The sequence below is a fragment of the Chelonia mydas genome, chromosome 7 (assembly GCF_015237465.2).
Source record: "Chelonia mydas isolate rCheMyd1 chromosome 7, rCheMyd1.pri.v2, whole genome shotgun sequence".
NCBI classification, from domain to species: domain Eukaryota; kingdom Metazoa; phylum Chordata; order Testudines; family Cheloniidae; genus Chelonia; species Chelonia mydas.
In genome coordinates this window covers 60,224,116-60,237,930 of record NC_057853.1, presented here as the reverse complement: position 1 = coordinate 60,237,930, position 13,815 = coordinate 60,224,116, and the positions used below count along the sequence as shown (strand labels likewise).

Genomic DNA, 13,815 nt, shown 5'->3' with positions numbered 1-13,815 from the left:
TGTTAAACTTTTGAAAACTTTATTTATTTTGCATTTATAGCCCGTTTCACAACTTTTATGCATGATTTGCATGCATGATTTCTCTCTGTCATATAAGATGATAAATTTGAATGCTAAGATCTGTAAGTCTGTATTTATTCATGCCATATATAAGCAAATAAAAAATACATTTTCTCTATGCTTATAGGAACTTTAATTTTAAGAATAACTGGAATGTACTAACATCAAGAAACTGAACTGTGCACCAAGATTGGGTGGACCAGTATTAAATAGACCTACACTAGGTGACAGCCTTAGAATGCTAACCCTACTCCGTTAGTTCAGAAGGTTGCTTTTCTCACCTCTGCCCTCCCAAACGGAAGCATAGCGTCAGAGTGATCCAAAGACTGGCCAATGGCATTTTCAAGCGATAAAATAGTAAGCGATGTTAGTCTCTCATCGGCCATCATTAATCAAAGATACGTTTTAATGAGCCTGAGCTTTGAAAGTCTTAGAAATTCATCAAATATTACATATTAAGTATGGCAAAAGAAGTAACAGTATTTCTTTTGTATTGTTGAGTAGATAGGGGTTTGATAGATATCTCTAGCATCTCATTAAAGAGGTCCTTTATTAGTCACTACTTACACTCTTCAAGTTTTAAAACACAAGTACAGTTTCATAATTACACAATAAAACAAGGTTCACAATATTGCCACTGGGCTCTTACTTCACTTCATTTTGTTCCTATATCTCATTGACTGACTGGTGACACCCTACCCCTTATATACCCATGAGGGCATGGCTGACAACATTCTAGGAGATTCCAGGAAAGTGTAGTTCTCAGAAAGTCTGGAAGGTTCCATGAGATTCTACAAAGGTCAAGAACATTCTAGAAAGTTAGTGAAAAATGAATCCACATGCGGAATACCTGAAACATTTTACTTCAAACATTCTATTTTCCCTTTTGTTGCTAACAACAAAAATAGTACCCAGAGCCCAGCGTCCCCCAAGCCTGGCACCTCAGGTGGTTGCCTGCCCATAAATCCAGGCCTGAATGTGCTCTTCTACAGTAATTATTAAGGGAATGTTATTTTCAAAAGGACACTCAAGGCTATAATGCTTTGCACTTACATTATGTAGAGCTTTTTATCTCGCAGCATTCTACAAACATGAGCTAATCCTCACCGAACCCTGTTGGAAGGCAAGTAATATAAAAAAAAGACAAATGAAGTGATTTTTCCCAAGGCCTGTTTGGAATTAATTTGCAGTCTTGAGAACAGAACTTGAGAGTTGTCCTAGGGTCCATCTACACCGTAGAAAAAAACCCTGCAGCACCAAGTTTCAGAGCCTGACTCAGATGACCTGGGCCAGCCATGGCATGCTGCGAATCTGTTATTGTAGTGTAGACATACCCTTACTGTTTATTTCACCTTTATCTATTAGTGGCCGTACTCTTGCTTCTACTGCAGTCAACAGTGGTTTTATTTGGTGGATACCCAGTTTCCCGGTGAGTTAATATTGCATTTTCAGAGAGGAAAACAATAATAAGATATGGCTGTTATAGTGCTTTTTATTTGTAGATCTCAAAGAGCTTTACAAAGTTTGCCAAACTTCACTACCCACATTTTACAAGTGGAGAAACTGAAGTACAGAGAGCCTATGGGTGTGTCTACACAGCAGCTAGACGCTGGTGGCCGCTGGCTTGTGCCAGCCAACTCAGACATGCGGGGCTCAGGCTGCAGGGCTGTTGCACTGCTGTGTGGACTTCCAGGCTCTGGCGGGAGCCCACGCTCTGGGACCCTCCCATGCTCCAGCCCATGCTCCAGCCTGACCCTGGAAGTCTACACAGCAATGAAACAGCCCCAGGAGCCCGATCCCCACAAGCCCGAGTTGGCTGGCACAGGTCACCCACAGGTGTCTAGTTACTGTGTAGACAAACCCTAAGTGGCTTGCCTGAGGTCATGTAACATACAGTGGAAGTTAGAAATAGAACCCAGGTTTCCTGACTCCCAGATGTATGCTACCCACAGTCCACCGGGTCATTCTGCCTGTACTGCCACACCATATTACAGAGCTGTGGAGAGGGAACCAAAAAAAAAACTTGGCTGAGGGGAGCAGGAGGATGGGGAGAAGTCTGGAGGGACTGGCTCTCTGTGCAGATCCCTGAGGTCTGTAGGGAAGAAAGTGAATTTCCATATAGATCCTTGTGCTCCGTGTGGTTACAAATGCCTCCTGTGCATAGCCACAAACACCTTCCCAGTGAGTGGAGAATATGATAGCAACTCTGTACTTCATACACAGGGCAAGATCCTCCACTGCCCTGCACTTTATGGTGTTATTCACATCTATGCAAAGTGGGGGCAAAATTCTACCATACCAGAATCACAGGCATAAATGACAACACAATGTGCGAGGCAGTAGCATTTCAGGCCCACCAAGTTTTTGAAATACTTTTTCCTTTCCTGCAAACTTTCTGCATTAGCTCCAGTTTCCTTAATGAAGTAGTTAGTCAAGGCTGGACTCACATTTTTCCTTCATACTGTATTTGATTTACATCGGTTCAAGGAAATGGTAATGTGCAACAGTGACTTTGGAATTTAAACAGCAGCCCACAAGGGATTTCCAAGCTGCAGGCCAACTTCCAAATATGGGAGCATATAAGCAGCTGCAGCAGTAGTAGTGCAGAAAGCCATCCTTAGTATGACAAGAAGCAAAATTCAGAGCTTGCCAATACTTGGAATATATGGGCCTCTTCAAACTGGCTCAGAAAGGTGACTGCTGTATTACTTGCATTAGTCAAAATAAGGGATGAAATTAATATGCTTCTGCACCTGGAAAGGCAAATACCATGGAGGTTTAATCATACGGGGATAAGCACTAGAGCGGCAAAATCAACAGTTCCCCATTATCATCCCAGTCTTAGTGTGTTAATGCTGCATGTACCCCAAAAGTTCAGATGCTTGTGCAGGCTTCAACCAAGGTATCCCCATCTCTTGAGTCTGCCAACTTGCCTTGAGGTCTTAAGAGTTTCTCTTCTCACATGAGAAAACTGGTGGTATTTACTACCATCCCTGGCCAGAAATTCATTCAGAACAGACTTTCTGATTCAGGCCCATGAGCTTTAGGCCCCAGTCTTCCAAACACTTGTTCAAGGGCTTCACAGAATCAGGCCCATAAGGCACAGCACCGTCAGGGTCACTGTTTTAGAAAAATAGTAAGGAAAGTGGAGGAGTAATAGCAGGAAAGGGTTCTAAGAAGGCATGGGCTGATTAACATGTATTTAGCTATTTCAGATATGCCAGCTTTCTGGCCTTGAGAAGCAGTGATAGCTGTGTGTCAGGCATGTGCAGCAGAGTAGTGCCATGCAGTCTAGCAGAGTGCAGAGCCAGACAAGGCAAGCCAGCTCTGAGAGCAAAGGGCTGCAGAGTGGTGGCTGTTTCTAATGTGCCACTATTGTATTGTTTGCGAAAACAACCAACCAGTTCTGGCCCCCTTGCTGACTGCCTCTCAGCAGGGGTTAAACCCTTTAACTGGGCTGAGAGGCTAAACCTAACCCACAGAAAGTACTGGCAGCTGTTGCCAATTAGGCTGCTGGGAGGTGGAATTAACAACTTTCCTCGCTCCTACCCCCGCAAACTGAGAAGCCATAAAAAAAGCAAGCCTGGAATGGATGCCCTTTTGAAGAAGAAACAGCTTTTGCTTCCCTTCTCCGAGTGAGAGGGAATAGGTAGGAGTTTTCTGGAGTGAGCAGCAAGCCCAGAGCCCCTCAGAAAAGAGTTGTGAAACTTATTGATTAAAGGAACTGTAGTAGCTGTAAGTCAGACCGTTTTATCTTTGGGTTTCCCTTTGGACTGGATTGAAGGAAGCTACCCTGTTTGCGTTTTGTTCTTAACTGGACTGGGCTAATAGAAGCTGGTTTTGGACTTTGATGTTTCCAAAGCTAGGGCATGAGGCATTGGCCCTGTTATTGTGTTGTCACTCTGACACCGGTGTTGAACCTGCATTAAATAATTTTTTTGAAAGGGGTTGCAAGATTGTTAATTTGTTGTTGTTGCACAGATGTAAATCTCTCTCCCGCAAGAAAACCTTCCTCTTTCACTGTCTTAAGGCTTGTCTACATTACCCGCAGGATTGATGGGCAGCGACTGATCCAGCGGGGGTCGATTTATCGCATCTAGTCTTGACACGATAGATCAATCCAGCTGGATGCTCTCCCATCGACTCCAGTACTCCACCAGGGCGTGAGGTGCAGGCGGCGTCAACGGGAGAGCGCAGTGAAGACACCACAGTAAGTAGATCTAAGTATGTCGACTTCAGCTACGTTATTCACATAGCTGAAATTGTGTAACTTAGATCAATTTTTTCTCTTTCTCCCGTCCCGTCCCTCCCGCCCCCGTCCTAGTGTAGACCAGGCCTCAGTCTCCATCTTTCCCAGATTCAGAACAAAGATCTAACAGAGCTGCATGCCAGGAGAAGCATGATTAATAAATAGGCTATGTCCTGAGTTTCTATCTTCCGACTTTGTCCTATGACCATTTTAGCCATCGTGATGCCATGATATTGCATTGTGTATCACTGAACCACCATGGTGGTGTTTCACAGGAAAATATATCAATGTGCTTATATTTCAGAGGATTTGGAAGTGATTTCCAAGGCCTAGGAATATCCTACAAAGAGACTGATGGCCAGGCACTAGTTTAGTCTGGGAAAATTGTCACATTGTCCCATATCCTGTGGAAATAGTAGTATATGATCATGTCATTAAAGACTATATCATAATGCACAGATATAAGGGGGCTGATTTAAAGTTGCATGGTAACCTTAATTCTGGCATGTCTTGACTTTTGAGTGCTTGACTTAGCAATCTTAACATTCTTTAAACATAGGGTAATTTACATAACAGTGGGCAGATGCACCAAGATTTCCCTCCTCTGATTCCAAGGTTCTCTTGTTCACCTATGTCTCTGTGTCTATAGCAATTTGCTATGCCACCAAATACAAAAGTAACTGATGTTGTAGGCGAGAGGCAAATGGAAAGAAATTGTGGTGGTTTGCACCTACCCATAATCCAAGCACTACTCAAGCTCCACCTACTCCCTTAAACCAGGCTTCTAATTCCAAAGTAGACAAGTGTTCAACTAAATATTTAGTGGTGTTGACATTAAATTGTAGCTATTAGGCTTCAATGCTAACTATGTTAAATGGGGCTGTTTGCATCACTGTTAAAGCTATTGTTCCTGTCCAGCTACAGGCTCAATAATTTGGAAGACTTATTACAACCACAAGGGCTTGAAACATGGTGTATGATTCTCTACTGCCTTGCACCTTCCACCTCTGCAGAGTTTGATGTAAGACACTCCCAAATCAGAATCTGACAGTCTGGTAGAGTCCGACACCCATTTTGCAAAGATGTAAATGACACTTACCCTACACAAGGTGCAAGGTATCAGAACCTTAACTTTTAAAAATAAAACCTCTGGGTTCCGCACAGAATGATGCCTCTGGAAGTGCTGGTATGACATTGATGAGAACTGGCTCAGTCTGACTTCTGTCTGTAGAAGCTATATTTAAAGACTTAAGGGGTTTTTGTTGGTGGTGGGTTTGTTTGTTTTGTTTTTTAATTGTGTCCTGTATCATCCACAGTTTCAGTAATGGTTGCCTTTTGGATTTGAGACACTTAGTTGTTGAGGCCATTGCTATGGAATTGGGCCTTGCAGTCTTTCTGGACTTGGAGTTGGAAAGGGTATCCTAGGCAGGGCATGCAAGGTAAGGTGATACAGCTAGCTAATTGTTCTCACATACTTAGTGTGAATTAGCAGAAGGAGGAGTATGGACTTGGGGAAATCAGACATGTCCACAGTATATCAGACTTTTCCACACCATATTTGTTGGCATTGGTTTATTTCACACATAACCTATTCAAAGGGTCATCGGAGAACAGGAGTAGAACAAATAAATGAATGGAATACAGCACAGATGACACTTCTCAGTCTCCCTAACTGTTAGTGTGTTACTTTAAAGGGAGTGAGGCGAGTCCTTTCTGCTGGTTTGCCTGACTCTTATTCCACGTGTCTGGTGGCTCTTGTGCAGTGGCTTGTCTGTCTTGTTAGTGTTTTATCCATTGTTGCACCTTTTGGAAGCTTTATCACTTTGAGGCCTGGTCTAAACATCAAACTTGGGTTTGCATTGCTATGGTGCACAGCTATGTTGATGAAAGAATGCTTCCTACCTATCATCGCTCAGGGAGGTAGAGTTCCTGCAGTGATGAGAAAACCCTTTCCATCACTGGAGTCTGTGTCTACACTATTGGAGTTATGTCGGCATAGTTACATGGCTGTAGCTATGGCCATGTCTGCATTACAAAATTAAGTCAACCTAACGTACGTCGGCATACAGCCACCACAGTATTTACATTGCTTGAGCATGTCCACACTACACTCCTTGTGTTGGGGGTGCGTGTCCTCACTAGGAGTGCTTGTATTGATGTTGAGTGCAGTACACCGTGTGTAGCTATCCCACTGTGAAGTTCACTCCCATCCAGGGCAGGGTGTTTTGGGAAGTTTCTGCAATGCCTCATGGGGCCGAAACAAATCATACAGGGGTGACTGGGAGCATGGGTTCAACTTCCCATAATGCAGTGTTCTCATTCCATAATTGCATCGGCATCCCATAATACGTTGCACCTCTCTTCAAAATCCCACAAACAGGCCCATCCTTCCTCACTGTCCATGGAGCTTGCAGAGCTCTGCACTATTGTGATGAGTGTTACGAGCACAGGCTGCCTGATCCTGCCGTATTCAAAATTGTTGGCAATGTTCCCGGAGCAGCTTCAGATAGTGGAAAGCCAGTTCTGGATCTGAGAAATAAGCACTGACTGGTGGGATTGCATTGTCATACACATTTGGGTTGACAAACCGTGGCTGCAGAACTTTTGGATGTGCAAGGCTCCATTCCTGGATCTGTGTACCAAACTCACTCCAGCCCTCCAGCACAGTGACACCAAAATGGGACTGACAGTGTAGAAGTGAGTGGTGATCGCACTGGGGAAACCTGCAATGCCAGATTGCTACCGATCAGTCAGGAATGAATTTGGAGTTGGGGAATCCACTGTTATGATCTAAGTGCACAGGGCCATTTATCACCTCCTGCTATGAGGGACAGTAACTCTGGGCAATGTGCAGGATGTAGTGGGTGGTTTTGCAGCAATGGAGTTACCTAACTTTGATGGGATAATAGATGGCATGCATATCCCTATTTTGGCACCAGACACTTTGCAACAGAGTACAGCAACAGAAAGGGCTACTTTTTATGGTAATGCAAGCACTGGTGAATCACTGGGGAAGCTTTACTGACGTGAGGGAAGGTGCATGGTGTGTGCATCATTAAGCACAGAGGACTGTTCAGAAAGCTGCAAGCAGGGGCATTCTTTCCCAACTGGCACATTACCATTGGCGATGTTGAAATGCCAGTAGTGATCCTGGGAGACCCAGCCTACCCCTTGCTCCCTTGGCCATGAAGCCAGGCACCTTGACAGCACCTTGAGTGATTCAGCTACAGGCTGAGCAGGTGCAGAATGACTGTTGAATGTGCTTTTGGTTTTTTCAAAGGTTGCTCGTGCTGTCTACTCATGAGATTTGGACCTCAGTGGAAAAAATATTCCAGTGGTTATAGCTGTCTGCTGTGTCCTGCAAAATATCCGTGACGCAAAGGAGGAAAAGTTTTCACTGGGTTGGAGGGCAAAGGTGGAGTGGCTGCCTGCTGATTTTTGAGCAGCCAGATATGAGGGCTATAAGGAGAGCTCAATGCGGAGCTATTCAGCTTTGAAAGATCATTTTACTAGTGAACCAGAGTAGAGTGTGTTACTGTAGTGTGCTATAACTGGCCTTGCACTTTTGCAGCCCTGTATGAACCCTTGGATGCTGTGTTTGTTGTAATGTAACATTGCCAATGCACCTATTAATACTGTCTGTGAATGATGTCTGCACCACCCAGCATATGTTGTGATCTAATAAAGATGAATTACATTTCCAAAAACATTTATTCCATAACACTGCAAATAGTAAAACATTTATAACTTAATAAATTAAGGGGAAAGAACAGTCATTTTCATTTCAGAAACACACACGAACAGTGTCTTTCACAGGTTAGTGTGTATGTGCAGCTGTGAATGTCTTTAATGTCCCCAGGGGTGGAGTGGTAGGTGTCATGCAGTGGCCCCTGATGCCACATGGAATGTTGAGGGGGCTGTAGGGAGTTCCCAATATGCAGTTCTCTATGGGCTGCACACAGAGGTGAGCATGGAATTGTTGAACCTGCAGGTCCACCAGAGTCTGCAGCATGTCTGTTTTTCAGCCTGAGAAGCGCAAGCATCTCCTGCTCCCCATACCTCTCCTTTTCCTGTGCCTTTGTCCTCTCCAGTCTGTCCCTGCCTATGCTATCTGCAAGGGCGATCCTCCAAGCCTTCTGCTCTGTTATCTGAAGCACCGGAGGCTTGCAGGCTCTCTTGGAACATGTCATCCCAAATCCTCTTCCTCCTTCTCCTTATCTGACTGAGCCGCTCTCCTGGTGTGGATGGAGTGACCCTCAAGGCCACATTTGCAGCTGTTGAAGATGCAATGCACAGAGGTACCACTGTCAGTGTATTCACGAGAGGTTGTAAGTGCTGCATTCTCCTTTCTGCATGGCAGCAGTGTCAATGCCATCCATGGTGAGTATGGTCCTGGGCCTGTGGGGCAAATTGGGGAAATGAGGCAGGATAGCTCATGGACCTGAATATGTGCATACAGAGCAACTGAACTGCATACTGGCACTGTTTTGCCACAGGTAGGGGTGCTTTTTAGCTGATATCTCACTCCTGAGGGTAACAGAGGCTTAATGGGAACTGCTCCTGCAGGCATCTGGCTGTTGCCTGGGACCATATGCTACTAGCTTGTGTGCTGCAAAGGTTCCCGCTGAAATAATTGCTGAGTGGCATGGGAAAGCGTGGTACCATGGCACAAGAGATAAGGCAGCCCTCCCCAGAAATCTCCAGCAGGGGATTGCAAAGTACCTGCACGAAAGTTTCATCGAGATCTCTCTGGAGGATTCATAGGACATCCCGGTGCACATAAACAGAGTGTTCCATGGGGCCCCTCTGCCTAACTCTAGAGGGAGATAAAAACCCAATAATTCTACCTCTGTTGGTGGTTTCACTACCTCTTCTAGCATAAGTAAACAAGATTAAATCAACAGATGTGTCCTGCTACTCTGGAGCTTCTAGCCTTATAATTTCAAAGCAAACAGCATAATTATCAACGATTCCTTCCCCTGTATCAGGCTTGCCCGTGCTGGGCTGTAGGGACTGGTTGGACTGCACTGGAGTCCAAACATGTCCTGGCTTGCTGCTCAGCTGGATCCCACAGTTGCCTGTCCACCATACTCCTCCTCTTCCTCATCCAACACCACCTCCTCGTTATTCATGGCAGGGACTTCTGACTCTGGCTCCTCCCAAGTATCCACAAGGCTCTTGGGGTTGATGATGGGGTCTCATCGAAGGATGGCATGCAGCTCTTTGTAAAAGCAGCAGGTCTGTATCTCTGCACCAGAGTGACTGTTGGCCTCCCTTGCCTTCTGGTACACCTGCCGCAGCTCCTTGGCTTTCACGCAGCACTGCTGCTGGTCCCTGTTGGAGGAGATTGGCTACATACCCCAAGCGATCTGCTTGTGGATGTTGAAGTTTCTACAGATGGATCAGAGCTGTGCCTGCATAGTCTCTTCTCCCCACAGACCCAGGAGATCCACTACCTGCTGTGTACTCCAGGCAGGAGCGTGTCTATAGTATGTAGCCAGCATGGTTAGCTGGGCAGTTGGTAGGTGTGCTCTCCAAGCTGGGCAACCTGGAAGTGGAATTTCAAAAATTCACATGGCTTTAAAGGGGAGGGACGTTTCCCTGGCCAGCTGACTGCTGGGCAACAGAGTTCACAATGGTGACCAGAGCGGTCAGGGTGGGGCATTGTGGGACACCTTCTGGAGGCCACTCAGTTGATGTAAGTAATGTAGTGTCTATACTGACACTGTGGCAACCTAAGCACATCAATGCTCACTCTATGCCGCTCATGGAGGAGGCGTTATTAAGTCAGCCTAGTGGGGCAGTTACATTGGTGGGAGTGAAATTTAAGTGTAGACACGTCCATAGTTAGGTGGACGTAAGCTGCCTTGTGTCCACCTAACTCTGTCGTGTAGACCAGGCCCCTATGCTGCTATAGTCCCTGTAGTGTAGACATGGCCTAAGTAGGGTTGCAAACCCTCCTGGATCGGCCGGGAGTCTCCCAGAATCGGCCTCCATCTCCCAGTGACTATTAAAGGTGATCCAGGAGATTTTAAGAGGCCAAAGTCTGGTTGGCGGTGCAGCAGGGCTAAGGCAGGCTCCCAACCTGCCCTGGCTCTGCGTGGCTCCCAGAAGCAACCAGCATGTCCAGCCCCTAGGCACAGAGGTGGCCAAGGGCTCTCTGTGCATTGCCCTTGCCTTGCCGGGAACCATGGCCAACGGGAGCTGCGGGGGCAGTGCCTGCAGGTAGGGACAGCACATAGAACTGCCTGGCTGCCCTGAGCCGAGGAGCTGGACATGCTGGTCACTTCTGGGAGCCGCCTGAGGTAAGCACTGCCTGACTGGAGCCTACACTCATCACCCCTTCCTGCACCCAAACTCCCTGCCCCAGCCTTGAGCCCCCTCCTCCACACCAACCCCCTGCGCCAGACTCAGCCCTGAACTCCCTCCTGCACCCAAACTCCCTCCCAGAGCCCACACCCTGTATGCCCTTCTGCACCCCAAACCCCTGCCCCAGCCCAGTGAAAGTGAGTGAGAGTGGGGGAGAGAGCAAATGGCTGAGCGAGGGGGATGGAGTGAGCAGGGGGTGGGGCCTTGGAGAAGGGGCAGGGCAAGGGCTGAGCCTGAGGGAATGGGCGGGGCAAGGGTATTTGGGTTTGTGCAATTAGACAGTTGGCAACCCTAGGCCTAAGGCAGTTAAGAGCAATCAGGTTGGCAGGATGCCCTTTCAAGACTTCAGCTCAGTAGAATGTCATTTTAGTACTGCATGATTTTTTGGAGCAAAAGTTCATTTTCATCTGCCAAAAAGCTATTTCCTGTTCGTGGGCAAGAAGACTGTGTCTCTAGTGTTTCATATTACACAGAAATCCAGCTGAGGAGGGTGATGAAAGACTAATGATTCCCAGACGAACACAAGAAGAAGCTTCAGTTTAATAATAATCATAAATAGATACTGAAATAGCAGTAGCAATGTGAGTTTGGGATTAATATGCTGTAAGAGCTCTTTATTCTCAGGCTTGTCTTGAGGCTGTGTACTTCCCAAACCCCTCCCCCCCCCCCGTTTTCCTCTTTATTTTGGGTTCTCTTCTCTCTTCTCCCCCCCCCCCCCCCCCCCCCAGTGCGAAACAAGAATTTAAGTATATAGGTTTATGCCTTAGTCATCTCAGTGAATCATGTACTCCTTGTACAGACAGTAATTAAACAGAGAAAAGAAAAGTTTGTTTCCTTTGGTTTTATCTTCACTGCAGTGTTAGCTCAAGTTATCTATGCTCAAGTCAACTTCTCTCAAGTTAGCTTGCTCAGATGAGCGTAATCATGTTGCAGAACACTTCAGCAGCACAGATTGCATAAATTTGCAGGACAGAGTAGCTGGGTCCCCACTCCATTACTAGCTTTAGCATCAGTAGCAATTCTGGGACCGCTAGCTTGAGCTTAAAGAACTACTTAGCTTGAGCTAGATTGTGTGTGTGTGTGTGTTGAGCTAGCAGTGTAGTGAAGAGAAGCCCTTAGTTATTTTTAGACAAATTCTGTGTTATGGGGCGCTGTATGAAAGATGCTTTGTGTATCACGAATTAGCAATAAAATGTGCACGGAGCTAATCATCTGACATTATTCAACTTCACTTTAAAGGAGCAGAATGCTAAACTAAATACTGTGCTCAGTGAGTCAGCTGGGTGATGAACTGGTTGATAGAGCTAATCAGAATTGTTTTGTCAAAACATTTTTTTAGACCCCCCAAAAAGTGTTGTAACCAAACACACACATTTGTGGAAAATTTTAAGAACGGTAGAAATGTTTCCCTTTTTGTTTTTGACAAACTGGAAACCAAAATTCAAGGTTTTTTCAGCAAATCCTTTTCATTTGAGGTAAAATAAAATGTTGGGAGGTGCTTGAAAACTAAAAGTTTTTCAAAAGCTGAAATTCTTTTGTTTTTGTTTTTTCATTGCAAAAGCTGAAACTTGTGGGAAATGTTGGGGGCAAAAAAAAGGTCAACATTTCCCATGACACATCACTAGTAGAGCAAACTGAAAGTACCATTTATGTGAAGGATAAGTGCTGAATGTGTAGGAGAGCCCTTGCTAATGGGCCGCTTACTAAATGCAGCTTCCACATTTTCAAACATGGTCTCTGGTTTTGGGTGCCTTAGTCTGTGGTAGCCCAATGTGTCATCCCAGCATGGGAGCTATTGGTGACCAGCACTCCTGCTCAAGATGTCAAGTTGAGCTAATAAACAGGCACCCAAAACCAAAAGGCACTTCTTAAAATGTGTATCAACAGTGCAGCACAGCCTTCCAAGGGAAACAGATGTGCTAAGCACTTCCTCTGCCTCAAGCATTAATCTGGTGTCATTAAAGGTACACATTGGACCTCATCCTGCTTTCTCATCCACAGGCTTTGCACAAGTCTAACTCCACTGAGTTAGAGGAAGTTGCGCCTTACTTTCACCAGTGTTAGACAGCAGAATCTGGCCCACTGCCTGTAAGTGGAGATGGGGCCCAAATTGTAACATCTCGGAACTTTGGGGATGTTCTGATCCATATCTCTGTCATGGGCCAAACCAAAACCCAGGGTATGAACCCCCTGTCTGACTTCTACTCATGTCAGTAAAGTGAGGAGTTGGGCCTTTAAATCCTCATAGGGGAAAAAATGAAATACAGGGTCTTATGCTTGCTGACATACTCATATAAAGTATCCTTTAATGGTGCAGGATTAAGCATCAAAGTCAACAGGAATCTTTATCTGGCGTTTGTGTGTGGGGGATGGGTGGTTTGGTTTTTTTTTTGGTCCTATACACCACTGCGAGCTTCACTTATAAAATCAATAGAAAACCAGTTACAAACACTAGAATCTGACAATGCATGCCATAAATTCTCAGACAAATGCCTGATGTACTCAAATCTTGAACGGCATCTACGGCGCTAAGCATTTATTTCAGCTTAACATACAGTATGTGATTCTCCTGTTCGGTCCTTGCTCTTTGTATATTCCTGTGCAGTGTGCCTCAGCCATAGCTCCTTCTGTTTCATATATAAACAGCTGAAGTCTATATGACACAGCTGTTCACCATGCTTCCTTTCTGCAATGAAATTCTTATTTTTCTCACTTGCATGCCCAAATCCTTCCCAAATTCATCTAGCTGTGCTGCAAACAATATATTTTGATTTCACTATGACAGTGTCAGTTGCTAGGACACTGTAAAGATGCAGACGTAGCTTTGCCGACTCACCAGACCAGCAGATCCTTATTAGGGATCCAGTGCAGGGGCATAAAAAGAATGTGAGGAGGCCCTGTAGGACGAGGGCACTGGACGAGAGGCGGGAAAGCTGTGTTCTAAGCCTCAGTACCGGGTTTGGAGTGGTGCCATGGTGCTAGGCCCACACTTGGGAAGGAGCCCATAATCCCAGGTTGGGGGTGCACAGGCAGTGAGCGGGAGGTGGCGCAGCATCTGGCCCCGCCTCCCCTCAGTGGCTTATATTACTTGGTGGAGCAGGGGGCTCAGCAGGCATCCAGTCAGGGTTTCTGGCTGC

The 13,815-nt window shown here is 45.8% G+C and overlaps 1 long non-coding RNA gene across 1 annotated transcript; it reads left to right on the top strand.

Annotated features, from left to right (window-relative positions):
* The first annotated feature begins 245 nt into the window (after window positions 1–245).
* On the top strand, window positions 246–8,071 carry LOC119566796. The gene is made up of 4 exons (XR_006292326.1): window positions 246–3,795; window positions 4,112–4,270; window positions 5,626–5,748; window positions 7,590–8,071. It is a non-coding gene; the product is annotated as an uncharacterized LOC119566796 (long non-coding RNA).
* The last annotated feature ends 5,744 nt before the right edge of the window (window positions 8,072–13,815 follow it).